Genomic DNA, 16,013 nt, shown 5'->3' with positions numbered 1-16,013 from the left:
TTCAATCTTTGCCAGGTGCACTATCAAGACTTGATTTAATCTTTGAAACAATGTTGTCTCGACATCATTTCAAAGAGAGGCAAAATGTATACACATAAAAATGGCTATGAGCGATTAAATAAATATTTTATATTTATTTAATAATTATTCTTCTATTAAATAGTTAATTTGAAAAGATTAATTTATTTAATTCATTTCGTGTCTTTCTATTAATTAATATTTATTAATTAATTCCTTTATCTTATTCTTCTAATTACTTAAATATCTAATATTTAATTATCTCCTCCAAGCAATTAAATATCCAATATTTAATAGTTATTCTCCTATCCTATAGTCTCAAAATATTAAATAATTTTTAATTATTTAAATCCCTTTGCCAACTCATCAAACATGTGGCTAAAGAAATTAATATTTCTTAAATATTAATTCATCATTTATCTTCAACTTCCAAACTTTATGAAAATTGTGTACATACACATATTTCATAACCATCTTCTATAGTCAGCAACCCAGTCAAGGTGAGAGGAGTGACACTTGTCTTCTCCTTCCCCCTTTCTCTCAACCTTCACCTTTGCTCACAGCCATTTAAATCTATAGATCTGATCATGACCATTGATCTAAGCCACATCATCTCATCCTCTCAAAGTCTATAAAATCAAGAGCTTCAATTAAGAGAGAGTTTGTCTTCAAATCAGTCTTATGCATCCATGAGTTTTTGAAGCAAATAGCAAATAGCAAATAGAAAATAGCAAATAGAAATTATCATTTAGCATAATTATTTTAGCCTAATCATGTAGTATTGCATATCATAGCATCAGTTAACTACAAGTTATCAGTCCATTCTTCATATGCCATCTTGGAAGCCAATAATGCATTGTCTGAGAGCACACCATCTGCAACCAGAAACAATGGAGTTAGGACACAATGGGACATAAGCCATGAAGGTAATATTAGCATTTTATTTCATATGTACTTCATGTAGTTTCATTGGTTGAGTTTGGATTTCCTATAGCATTTCCATTTGTATTTTGTGAAACTAACTTGTTGCAGGTAGCATTCTGAGGATGAAATTCAAGTCGACACAACATCATATCTGTCCAGAACCTAGATAGGTACCGGACCTAATATGGGTCCACCATGCCAAAGCATGTTTGCAACCAGTTGAGGCATGATAAAGGATCACCTTCTACATCCTAAATTCCCTCTAGAAGCCACACCAACACCACTTATGCATCATGTCAAAGATTATCAGTAAAAGCTTTGTCGGTAAAACCTTAAACCCTTACTGGTATAGGCTTACTAGAGTGTATGATAGAATTTTATCACCAAGTCAATACAAACTAACCAAAACATGCTCCAAGAACATGTAACACATAAAACCAATCATACTCCATTGATCCAAACATTTAGGAAGTGTCCAACAAATAGTCCCTTCTACTAGTAATACTAGATCTTCTATCGGTAACCAAAACCTATCTATCAGTAACCAACCATAACAACTAGTGTTGACGTCGATGACAAAACATCAATGCAACACATAATCAATTCCTCCATATTTCCAACACTAGATAGAGGTGAACAATAAACTAGTAGAGAGAATAGGAAAGCCAAACTGATAGAGAAGAAGTAGAACTGGTGAAGAGATTTGATTGAAGGTGTTATAAAACTTATTTGTAACAAGGAAATAGCCATTGTATTGAGTTGATTCATTGTATTTCACTAAGTTTAAGCTTAGTACAGGGGTTGATTCTCCTTCAGTTGGTGCCCTAAATTAGTAGGGGTTGGTGCCCTAAAAGTTGTAAAAGTAAGTTTTCATTGTGAGCTTGGATTGAATCAGTAGACTCCAACAACATTTCTTACATAGGTTTTTCCCATTTTGGGATTTACTCATACATCCGGTGTTGTGTGTTGTGCTTTTGTGAATTCGTATTTTTCATATGTTCTCTTATCTTACTGGTTTGATTGACTAGTGTTTGAACTATAAACCAGTATGCATACATTAGGTTTAAAAGGTTGAAATTATTGGAAACCACTTATTTACCCCCCTCTCAGTGGTATCTTGCGTTCTACAGAGTTGTTTCAATGATAGATTCTAGAGTATCATCCTTGATAGCAATAAAGACCCAATCTTTGCCAGAGGAAGCTTCATTACTAGATCCACTCATAGGCTCATCATCATCATCATCATCATAAATACCAAAATCATCATCATAACCAACATAATAGCATGATTTATCCTCATTCCTTCTAAATCTAGGTTTTCTCTGATATTCAAGATTAGGCTTGTAGTTCCTCACAAATCTTTCATGATTTCTAGTACCTATTTTAGGGAATCTATAATCAAAAGGACCAATCTTAATGCATGAAAAACATTTAAAAGGTACTTTTCCTTCATACTTACTTCTAGCTAGTCCTTTATGAATTCTTCTAGCAATTAGGGCTTCCAACTCTTCAAGCTCTCTTTCCTCTTTATCAATTTCCTCGATATCCTTAGCATATATTTCTTTGAAATCTATCTTCTACTTACCATAGGGAGATGCTTTAAATGTAGTCTCAGTTTTAGCAGCACTCTAATCTCCAAGTTCTTCAAGTTCAAAAGAATTCAATTTTCCAAGTAATGTATCTTTGGTCATAGGGGTACTTAACATTGTCCGGAGTTCATTAATAGTAGTAACCTTCATTTTGTAGGCTAGTAGTAGAACTCTTATAAATTTTGACACTATCTCATCTTCATTGACTGATCCGCTACAACATTTGATACCAATGACAATTTGATTGACTCTATCCATAAGAGAATTTATCTTCTTATCCTCTTCCATCTTCAAAGTTTCATACCTTACCTGGAAACCTTCAAGTTTAGGAATTTCTACTACCTGCTCAACTTCATAAAGAGTTTCAAGTTCTAACCATATCTACCTAGCATTCTCTAATTCTATAAAATTCAATATATTTTTATTAGATAGGGCACTCAACAATGCTTATTTTTCTCTCACATCATTTTCATCTCTCTTCTGCTCATCAGCAAGTGCCAATGTTCCAAAATTAGGCTCTTGAGGTATATACCCTTTCTCCACTATCTCCAAAGCTTCTATTCTAAGATATCTAATATGAATCTTCATCCACTCCTTCCATATTTTTTAAATTGTGCCATAAAATTTGGGACTCTTCTTGTAGTAGGGATTGAACGTAGAACTTGATGCCAATTCCATCAGATCTCCTCAAGAGGTTAAGCTTCTACAGAGAGGACCTTGCTTTGATACCAATTGTTAGAATTATTCTGATACTGGGAGTAAAGTGAGAGTGGGGTGAATCAGTTTACTCACAGATGTAGTTGTAGAGACCTAAAATTAATATTTAATTAATTTAAGCCTATCAACATAATTAATTAACTTAATTGTGTTATCCTTATTCTTCTCATTGTTAATTAAATCTAATTTAATTAATCTTATCACTATAGTCCAATAATTAATTTATCAAAGAAATTAATTATTCTCGTATTCTTTTAAAGTCCTCTCAATAATTATTTCCTCTAAACCCACTTAGTTAATTAATTCTAATTAATTAACCTAGTCATGTGATTCCTAGAAATCACTTTTTCCTAATCCCACTCAACCTAATTAATCCTTCTAGAATCTCTCATAATCATGATTATCATTATTTTCTAATTTTTAATTCCCACTCATGTCACATCAACATTGAGTCTCTCAAAGAAATTTGAATTTCTTTGAATCCCTCAATGCATCTTTATTTTGGAATTTTTAATTCAAATTTCTTCCCCCTTTTTCAAAAGGAATTTTATATTCCTATTTATTTTCCCAAGGCACTCTTGATCCATACCTTCTATCTAAAATCAATCTCAGCCATTGATAATCAAATCAATCTTGGCCCTCCATTGGCTTCCTCCAATCTATAAATTGGAGCTTATTATCCTCACAAATGGGTCCCCTTCTCATGCCATTTCTTCTCTTTTTTTTCTAATCTTCTAATCCAAATCCTCATATCCATTACTCAAATCCAATAATCCAATAATAAATCCATCTATCTTGTTGAGCACAAAGGAGAGCATTCCACATCAAGCAATCAAAGGAGCACATCAAGTGGAGCATCATCCAAGGGAGCCTTCACTTCATCAAGCTCCATCCGAAGGAGAAGTGTAAGGTTTGTGAGGTATATTCCCTTCTTGTCTTTGTGCATTTCAAATTATGTCTTTTCAATTTCATATGCTTATATGTTTGATTTGCATGATTGCTATCTAATCCACCTCACAAGTCTTTTCCCCTCTTCAATAGTAATTAAATTCAATTTAAACCTTATACCAAAGTAACATACAATGAAAGATATAACATGAAAGCACAACACACATAACAGAAAGATTTTGATGTGGAAAACCCGAAAAGTGAAAAACCATGGTGGGAAACCCTACCCAGAATCAGATGAATACTATGTAGCAGTATTGAGAATAATTACAATGGGGTCTACATATGCAGAAAGGTCAACAACTTAGAGCACGTTACTCATCACAAAGGGAAGTCTAACTGACTTACACAAACATCATATAGAAATCTAGAAAGAAATGAGCTGTGAATGTAGCATCTATTAATTCCTGATATAGTTTCATTTAAGAACTAATGTATTCTCTACAATACAAAACCTTCACCAAAATGATATGACTCTTTTCATACATAATCCTTCTTTAGATAATGCACACTTAACCATCCATAACTATACACCTATGAATTGCATTAATAAGTCACCTAAAAAGATAGGTCATCAACCTGGTTGACAAGGTCAGCTAAACCCTAAATGCATAGAACCATAATTACAAAAATTACATCACATGATTGTTAGACAGTTTAGATAATTGGAGGACACCTGAGGGTGGGGGGTGAATCAGTTGTCAACAAATTATAGAACATTAATCATTAAAAACCTCATTACCGGAACATATAAACTTAATACTGGAATGCATAAACCAAATACCAGAATAGAAGATATTACAATTAAGCATAAACATAAATCACATAACAGTCACCATCCATCCATAACACATGATACCAAAATTTGTATGTGGAAAATTCGGTAAAGGGAAAAACAATAGTGGGAAGCCTACCCATAGTCATATAATACTTCTGTAGTAAGTATATGATTACAAAATGAGGGGCTTGCACTTTCAAGAAGGCCAACAACCTAGAGTGTATTGCTCATCATAATAGGAGCCTCACTAACTACAAAATAAATCTAGACTACAATCCAAAAAGAATAGTGAACTATAAATAGCATCTCCTATGCCTGAGTATAGTTCTGACTAAGCTTAGTACCAAAGGACTAAATCCTTTCCTTGTAAACCCAATTCAATCACCTATGATTGACCAAAACTTCTACATAAGATTACAACATTATACACATGTAGATAATCGCATAATCCCATAACCCATGATCTACAAAGAGATCTTACATCAAATATATATACCAACCCGAGACCTAAACAATTAGGTCGGCCACCTAAATGATAATAAAATAAATTCATTCCATAAACATGCAAACAAATGATCATCCAAGTCAACCTAGGACCAAAACAATATAATCTAATCAATAAATCCAATCGGTAGCGCATCGGGATGATCCACCAACATGTTACATAAACTGGTCCATAACCTAGTAGAATAAGACCAAAACCAAAATAGGCTGCCATAAACCAAATCCAACACCATGGATCAACTGGAACATGAACAAGATAACTAACAACATCCCATGAGCCATCTAGAAGTCATGCCAATACCACTTATCAAGTGCATCGAAAGATCTTCAATAAAGCTCCAGCAGTAAAACCCTTACCGGTAACCAAAAGGATTACTAGAGAAAATGATACCTTTTGAGTCATCAAATCCTAAACCAATTGATCATGATATGCATCAAAATAGCATGAATGATATATCCAAACCAGTTCCACAAACCAAAGCATACCAGAGCATACTAGATCAACATAGTCCATTTTGCCGGAAACCAACCAACCAACCAAAACCAACCAAAAACCGGTGAACAACCAAAATAGCTAGTGTTGACATCAATTACAACACATCATAATCATTTCCTCAAAATTTCCAACATAATCCCCCTTTGGTATTGATGACAACACTAGATGTGAAAAACATCAAAGTGCCAAGAAATGTCAAGCAACCAACAATCTCCTTAACATGATAAAACTATGAAGCTCTGATCCAAACTCCCCTTGTGAATGATATCTTTGTTAAGCTCTATAAATCTCTCCCCTAATAAATATATTTCACCCTTATATTTTTCACAAGAATATATCTCCCCCTTTAACATCAATTCCAAAGATCTTGTTGGATCTCAAATCAACTGATTGGATAGGTTCTAAGGAAATGTCAACTCCTATGATCAAACCCTCCAATTTGACTTGGCCAACTTATAGAGTGAACTTATTTGGTTACTAACTCCCACAGTTTAGGCTCTGCAAGACCTAGGCGGGTATACCTATTCACTAGTAGCTTTTGATAACTAATGCTTTTTATAGCAGATTGATTATTTTGATCTAATTGACCGTTATCTCAAAATGGCAAAGGTTCTTGGAATAGATGTCTTTTAGATGAATTCAAGATTGTTGTTGTGGAAGCTATTCAATCTTTATGCTTGAAATTTATATGTATACACTATTGCTAATTGGTTCTATATATCCTACTCAACTACATCTATTGCTTTAAAGTAAAAGTGATTGGTATTGTAAACATTGTGATTTGTGAATGATTAGTGTCTTTCCTGTTATTTGATCTACAGAGTCTTATATTTCCCTAGGACTGAATGTATGATTTGTGAGATAGTTTTTAAACCTACCCCCTTTGGCAAGTTTGTCAGTTACTATTTCTTATGAGATCTGCTAAATGTTTATATCATAAAACCACTTGAATGAATTTAACCTTAACCTTAAAGGACCATTCAAGGAAGAACTATGAGGAACAATTACAATTCACAAGTAGATCCTATTAATCCAAGTTTATAACATAGAAAAATAAAATTCACTATAAGGATATGAATAACCTTATCTCCTTTAGATAAGATCACAAACAACTGCCTATAAGAAATGGAATAACTCACAACACACATGTAGAGAAAAACAACTGATTCTATTAAAGTTTCAAAACAATACAATAGTATGCCAGAGGCTGTAGTATCTATCTCATATCCTCTCTTCTAAATTCCTCTTCTTTCTCTCCTTGATATCTAATTTTTTTAACCACTTATATATGTGGTTGAATGGGAACCATACCCCTTTTGGGGTGAAAAGTCACCATTTTACATGAAAATTAACAAAACCCTTTGAAATTAATATGCAAACTAGTTAGTCAATAACATTATTTTAAGCTAACTTTCTGGTATTTGTTTGGTCAGCAGCCTTAAACTTCAGATACGAATCTGACATTTTTTTTGATAGTAGGAAAAATACATTTCTAAAATGGGTCTTCATCATATTTTACATTTGCATACATATTCATTATAAGTCGACATCTTATTTCATGCAGGTCGAAATAACAGGCTTTTTAGCCTTCTTACGGTCTTCTGTATGGTCTATAGCCATAAACACATTATATAGAACTAATATTTTTATTGGAGCTTGGAAACTTGATTTCATGAAATGGGTATTTCTTATATTTTCATGTTTCATTCATTTTAATTCTCTATTCATATCATCTCTTCTATAGATAAAAAACACTAGTCTTTCATGGGGTCCATTGGAATTAATTTATTCATATCCTCCTCTACTCTAGGTGTTCAAATCATTAATCATCCATTATGTGTCATTTCCATGAAGTGAGCACAACTTTCAATAGTAGTGTGCTTAAAATTACTTGAAAATTTGAAGCCCCAACAGATCTAACATAATTATCAAAGATAAATCATAAATCCACTAAATCACAAAGCTAATTATTGTAATTTTGAGTTTGTTGGTATTTTGCATCAAGATTGCATTAATGATATGTTTTCATTGATGTCAATTGAACTGGTAAATGGTATTCATTTTATTGTTGATATAGTTATTTTTTATATTGGCTAATGTGTGGGGGAAAAAGTGACACTAAGCAAACATGCCCTAATATCACTTTCAATCACACACTTGTGGAATACGAAAGAGCCTAGAGGTATCACACAATTGGCTACTTCTTTTTGTGGAAGAGAGAGCCATGGGCTACCTATTAGGATTTCTATTCCTTTGTTGCAAATGATAGATAGAATGATCCAAGTTCAATCCCTAACCCTAAAGTGTAAGTATGAACTAGTAACAAGATTGCAGAATTGAGATTAAATAATGGAAAGCTATAAACACAAGGACAAGACAAGAATGCAAATGTGTACTTGGAGTTAAAATCTGAGTGAAAATGTTCGAGATGAGGGCGTGGGCACCACTGTCCTGATTTTGCCCCTGAAACTACTTTGAAAACTGTTATTTTGCAACCTGAAAAGCTATCGAAAATGCTGAAACTGTTGTCTAACAGAGGGACCAGGGTGCCCAGTGCCCCTGTCTTGGTAGGACCAGGGCACCCCACGCCCCTGTCCTGGTCTTTTACTCTAAAATTTGGTGTGTTGCTCGGTTTCCGTTTGCTTTCGTCAGATCTGCAACTTGCGGCGTCGTTCGAATCCCGAAATCTGCACTTATATCTTAAAAGGTATGTTGGGTGGCTATATAGGGTTTTGCCTTAGTCAAACCCCCACTTTGGTGATTTCCACCTCCATGAATAGACAAGTTGTATTGTAAAAGTAGTGTGTGCGCAGACCTTGTGTGTGTGCAAGATCCTAAAATGCAAGTAAGCAAACTAGAGAAACCTAGAAAGTAAACCCTAATTGCTTGTAAATGATAATGTAAATGCTCCAAATCAAGATGCAAAGTGATCTAAAGCATGAATATGAATGATATATTGAGGCTTATGCAAAGACATGAAAACAACATGAAATCATACCCAACCCCAAGGGAGGGGTACAAGCCAATCTTCAGTCGGTGATCCCTTATTGCTCTTCAATGTCTTCAAAGCCCTAAATGGATGAATGAAATTGATGGATGCTTGATGGATGGATGTTGAATGTTGTTGAAGTCTTCAAAGATCTGCTCTTTCGCTGCATAGAAGGTCCCTGAAATGCAAAATTCTGATCCTTTCAAATGAAGAAAGAGAGCTCTTATATATGAAACCCTAGGTCTTAATTTCAACTTTTGGCCAACCTAGAGATTGAATCTCGCACCAATTTCTTGGAGTTAAGCTTTATTTTGTGATTGGATCGCACTCCTAAAATTTCAGGAAAAATGTCCGGGATCGTGTGCACTCCGGGCGCCACGGTCCCAACAACTTTTCACCAAATTTTCAGGGCCATTGGATATGATGATTTTAGAGAGAATCCCAAAGTTACAGGTGACTTCAAGATGTTTTGACCCCCGAAATCGAGCCCCCAAGTTCAAAATAGGACCTAATTAGGGTTTTTGATTAAATGATGTATTGGAGGAATAAAATGAAAAGGGCACATTTTAATGAAAGGGCCCAACTTTATGATGTGGAATATGATGAAATAGAACCTTAGACCTAATTAATTTGATTAATTAAGTGCTAAAGGATAAATGCAATGCAAAATACAAAATGTGCCAAGAAGGGTGCTAAACTAGGTGTGAAATTGTACCACCCTAGCAAGTGCGTACAATTTACGACGCTACATTTAGCCCCCACTTAGCGGTCATATGAACACTAAGTGCATATTCATGCATGTTATGTTTCTTCCTTAGACTTTCCCTTCTCAATCTTAGGCACTCTATATTCTCCTACAAAAGTAGGGTTAAAGTCTAAAGATCCCCAATCATCTTCTGTGAGAACCTTCTCAGGATCAAAAGCCTTTTCATGTGTAGATTCAAGTTGAGAAGAATCTTCTTCAAGAACTTCATATTCATCCAAAGAATTTTGATTATCAGAGGGTGATGATTCATCCATAGGTATCTTGTTTAAAGAGTCATCACTAGAAGAGGAAGGTTTAGAAGAACTCCCTTTGGAAGTAGATGTTTGCAAACAAGATTGAAAATTAGTATCACCTATCAAGGTATATGTCTTATTGTTAAAAATAAATTTAACTTGTCTATGCAATGTAGAGGGGATAGCTTGCATACTGTGAATCCAAGGTCTCCCTAATAACAAGTTGTATGTTAGATTTCCCGACATAACATGGATAGGAGTGGGCAAAGTAACAAGTCCCACTGTGATGGGTAAGGTGATAATACCTAATGAAGACTTAGCCACATTATCAAAGCCTCAAATGGGATGAGAGTCAGGCTCAATAAGGGATGTATCCACATTCATCTTATGCAATAGATTAATGCTACACACATTAAGGCCAGAGCCATTATCTACCAGTGTTCATCTTATAGTAGTGTCATTTATGATAACCACAATCATCAAGGGATCATATTGATGTTGAATTTCACTAGTAGGCAATTCATCTTGAGTAAACACAATTTGAGCTTTAGGATTCATCACAGAGTTAACCAAAGACACTATATTACTAGATGTATTAGGTGGAGGAACATTCAAATCTTTCAAGGCATCTTGTAACATTCCATGATGAGCGGAAGAAGTTTGGATCAAATCCCAAAGGAATATCTTAGCAGGGGTAGCTTTAAGTTGTTTTATGAGATCATATTCCTTAACAATAACTTGTGAAATACATGGAGCTTGCGGAAGAATTGGTTGGGAAGGAGGAAGTGAAGTTGGCATAACTGGAGGAGGATTAGGTTGCCTATTGTTTCTTGTGTTATAGGTATGAGCAACTGCATTATAACTCTCTCTAGTCAGTTGCTTAGCATACTCATAAGGGCTCTTAGTAGAATAACCTCCTTGCACAGTAATAATAGGTTTCTTAGGAGTGCAAAAAGAATCATTAGCATAACCAACTTGAACCACTAAGATAGGCTTATTTAAAGGTTGAGAATTTTGAGAAGGACAAACACCTTGGACAGTGAAGAGAGGTTTGCTAGGTGTTTCATTCACATGTATCAAATTGATTGAGGACGGTTTAGAGGAATGAACAAAATTATTGGAAGAATTATTGATAGTCTTCTCTTGCACTAAAATCTTATCATGGATTAAATCAATTTTAGGAGAGAGACAAGGGGTAGGCATTGATGTTCTAGTAGGAAGAGTAATACTAGGAAAGGTCATATCATCCTCTATCATCAAAGGATCTACATGGGGAATAAACTCTCTAGGAGAAGGATCAACATTACTCTCTAAAGTCTCACTTTTGAGAGGGAGATCTTTGAAAGAGATGTTAACCATCTTGCTTTGAACTAGGGTATCCTTATGAGTAGAACCAAGTTGAGGAGGGGGAGATGCTTTATTTTTAGAGGGAGAATAATTGAGATTCAAGGAAGGTGAAAAACTAACAAGGTATTTTTCAATCTTGATTTCATCCCCTTTGGCTAGGGTTCTCTCATGGGATAGAGAATAATCTACACCTTCTTCTAATGGTTCATCCCAAATAGTGAAGTGGTTGAAAGGAATGTTTGAAGTATTGTCAATTTTGGGAGAAGATATAACATTGTTTATTAATTCCTCATCCTTAGGAGGGAGAGCATCAATAGATGTGTTAAACTCATCCTCTTTCCTCAAAATATATTCAATATGATCTTTAGGGGAGAGAGAATTAAGGAAATTGCTTATTATTTCATCTTCTTTCTCTAAGGGATGCTTATGGGTAAGACAAACTTTAGGAGAAGGGTAAGCATTTATCATTAATTCATCATCTCTAGTGGGAATTTTGTTGGAAAAGGAAATTCCATCACTAGGAAATGTAGGGATAATGTCATCTTCTTGCACAAAAGGATCCTCATGAAGGGAGTGTTTTTTAGGAGACACAAAGTCATCAAGGCCATCATCCAACAAAGCATGATCATATATATTAAAAGGTTTATCTTTTGACTCAAAAGGAGACATCTCTTCATAGAGAGGATCATTGAAAACAACCATGTTACTCGATTTAGTGGAAGAGCTAATAGGAATGTACCCTTGAGAGGAATCATTCGACTTATCTTTCTCATCGCAACGAAATGGCATAGTAACAATGTTTTTGAGTTTTTGGTAAAATGAAGGTTTGGTATCTTTAGGTTTCAAAAACTCATCTAAAGCTTCATCTAATTCATCTTGGCTATGCAAATAAAAATCTGACATTTTGAAATAAAAATTGTGTAAAACTTAAACACACAATGCAAAGAAACACACTCTTTCTTTTCCCTTTTCTTTTTCTCTTTTTTTTTTTTTAATGAAAATGAAACTTAAATGAAACACACTAAATCTAGATCTAGATCTAACAAATGTAATGCAAGAGAAAGCAATAATAAGATTCACGTCGGGTTCACCAAAGATGTGTGGGGGAAAAAGTGACACTAAGCAAACATGCCCTAATCTCACTTTCAATCACACACTTGTGGAATACGAAAGAGCCTAGAGGTATCACACAATTGGATACTTATTTTTGTGGAAGAGAGAGCCATGGGCTACCTATTATGATTTCTATCCCTTTATTGCAAATGATAGATAGAATGATGCAAGTTCAATCCCTAACCCTAAAGTGTAAGTATGAACTAGTAACAAGATTGCAGAATTGAGATTAAATAATGGAAAGCTGTAAACACAAGGACAAGAAAAGAATGCAAATGTGTACTCGGAGTTAAAATCTGAGTGAAAATGTTTGGGACGAGGGCACGGGCACCACTGTCTTGATTCTGCCCTTGAAACTGCTATGGAAACTACTATTTTGCAACCTGAAAAGCTGTTGGAAATGCTGAAACTGCTGTCTAATAGAGGGACCAGGGCACCCAGTGCCCCTGTCTTGGTAGGACCAGGGCACCCCACGCCCCTATCCTAGTATTTTACTCTGAAATTTGGTGTGTTGCTCGGTTTCCGTCTACTTCTGTCAGATCTACAACTTGCGGCATCGTCTGAATCCCGAAATCTGCACTTATATCTGAAAAGGTATGTTGGGCGGCTATATAGGGTTTTGCCTTAGTCAAACCCCCACTTTGGTGATTTCCACCTCCATGAATAGCCAAGTTGTATTGTAAAAGTAGTGTGTGCGCAGACCTTGTGTGTGTGCAAGATCTTAAAATGCAAGTAAGCAAACTAAAGCAACCTAGAAAGTAAACCCTAATTGCTTGTAAATGATAATGTAAATGCTCCAAATCAAGATGAAAAGTGATCTAAAGCATGAATACGAATGATATATTGAGGCTTATGCAAAGACATGAAAACAACATGAAATCATACCCAACCCCAAGGGAGGGGTACAAGCCAATCTTCAGTCGGTGATCCATTTTTGCTCTTCAATGTCTTCAAAGCCCTAAATGGATGAATGAAATTGATGGATGTTTGACGGATGGATGTTGAATGTTGTTGAAGTCTTCAAAGATTTGCTCTTTCGCTACATAGAAGGTCCCTGAAACCCAAAATTCTGATCCTTTCAAATGAAGAAAGAGAGCTCTTATATATGAAACCCTAGGTCTTAATTTCAACTTTTGGCCGACCTAGAGATTGAATCTCCCACCAATTTCTTGGGGTTAAACTTTATTTTGTGATTGGATCACACTCCTAAAATTTCAGGAAAAATGTCCAGGACCGTGTGCACTCCGGGCACCACGGTCCTGACAACTTTTCGCCAAATTTTCAGGGCCGTTGGATATGATGATTTTAGAGAGAATCCCAAAGTTATAGGTGACTTCAAGATGTTTTGACCCCCGAAATCAAGCCCCCAAGTTCAAAATAGGACCTAATTAGGGTTTTTGATTAAATGATGTATTGGAGGAATAAAATGAAAAGGGCACATTTTAATGAAAGGGCCCAACTTTATGATGTGGAATATGATGAAATAGAACCTTAGACCTAATTAATTTGATTAATTGAGTGCTAAAGGGGAAATGCAATACAAAATACAAAATGCGCCAAGGCAGGTGCTAAACTAGGTGTGAAATTGTACCACCCTAGCAAGTGCGTACAATTTACGACGCTACAGCTAGTAACTAGTAAGAAGAGATTTGTTGAAGATGTTGTAAACCTGTATGTTAAGTTTGTATGTTAAACCGGTGTAAAGGATTAAACATTTTCATGTAATGTAATTGATAAACCCTATCAGTTGTTAAACCCTAACCGACCAAGTTTGATGGTCTATTATCTGATAAGCGATAATGATAGAGACATGTGTGATCATTTGATTAAGGAGATATTCAAATTCTTTTGGTGCATTTGTTCTTGTCTAGGGAAGGAGCAAAGTGGATTGCATCTAATGCACAACATGTGATGAGTTACAACATCCAGGGATCATGGAACGGTTGAAATTATCTTGAAGAATGTGAAGAGATTGTCATACTTTTTAATGCTCAAGATTGTACTGACTTGTTTGCAATCTCAATGATGAGAATTAGGTTTTTGTTGTGTTACTGACCTAATTGATTTCTATTTAAGGTCAATGATGTTGTTTATTAAGGTTGTTGGCAAGGTTGGTAGAAAACCTATTGAGTGTATAGTTGCCAAACCAGTGAATGGATCTGCACTTAGAGTGAAGGTAGACTGAAGATTATAGAAGGATCTTATCAAGCAAGAGTAGTGCTATTTGATGAATAATGATGAATAGTTAGTACCGAACTAGTACTGAGAGGGGGGGTGAATCAGTATAGACAAAAACTTTCCCTAAACTGCTTTGGCAGGAAAGACTGTATCAACTGGTAAACAATATCATCGGTCTAAATTAGGCCACTACCGGTAACACATAGTGAGACTGTGAAGGACCTAATCTGGTAACACTTAGATCATCACACAACCTAATATCTTATTTTCACTTCATCCATTTGCATACATAAGTAATTTACCATTAGAAATATAATAACTGCTAGTTTCACATGATTTACCACTTTGACATAAAACACTAAACCATCACATGAAAGGAATCACACAAGACACACTAATTTTTCACATGGAAGCCCAATAGGAAAAAACCATGATGGGGATGAATACCCACAAGTTGTTCTTTGAACTCTTTTGAAGTTTTCTTTGTTAGGAGCCTAATCTAGTTAAAGACTATTACAATAGGTTCTACTAAGAACCGATCCTGGTAGGGATCACTCGGTTAAGGGATGACTAAAATACCCAATTAAGGGTTAAACCCTGTTAAAGGTTACCTTGTTAGAGGATTATAAGAACTTAATGATTTTGAGTCACCCTATTAAAGGATTTATAGTAAGTTGGTTAAAGCTACCCTATTAAGGGATTTTCCAACTGTTGAAGTGGTTAGAGGTCAATACGTATTACAATGATCTGGTAATAACACTCAATGCTAATGCAGATCTGCTTTGGTTCCTTCCTTCTGCAATCACACTCTGCAGGTATCTACTCTCTTATTTGGTCTAGCAAGAATCACATATCTCTGCACTTGGATACACACACACAACATTTTCCAACAACCTCAAAATGAAAAACAACATCGACCTTATAGGAAACAGATAGGTCAATAGCATAAACCCTAAACCCTAAACATTTAGATTAAGCAATTCAAACGGTTCAATCCTAACTAGTGAACACATTGCATTGAATACAATAGTCTTGAACAAATCTCAAGATTTTCTCCAATGTTTGTTCTTCACCACATCTTGGAGGTTGATAACCCATCACGCGTTCTCCACCATTTACAAAGACTTCACACATTCCTGAGGTAAATAGGATCAATCTCCTTCATGTAAGATCCTTCACATGTATAGGGCTGATGTGGCAACATGATCTGATCTTCATTATAATGCTAACTCATCACACAATGTCATCAGTTGAATCACAAAGGTTTGGAACACTTCAACCAGAAACCATAAAGTTGAGACTACCAACTAGTAGTCATACCATATGAAACCTTGATACAAAACATTCCATATACCGGTTCACTCAGACAAACATACCGCTTCACTTTTTCCCATATACCGGTTCACAACATCA

Source organism: Cryptomeria japonica, chromosome 11, assembly GCF_030272615.1.
Source record: "Cryptomeria japonica chromosome 11, Sugi_1.0, whole genome shotgun sequence".
Lineage (NCBI taxonomy): Eukaryota > Viridiplantae > Streptophyta > Pinopsida > Cupressales > Cupressaceae > Cryptomeria > Cryptomeria japonica.
The sequence above is the reverse complement of the archived record's forward strand: the minus strand, read 5'-3'. Positions refer to the sequence as shown.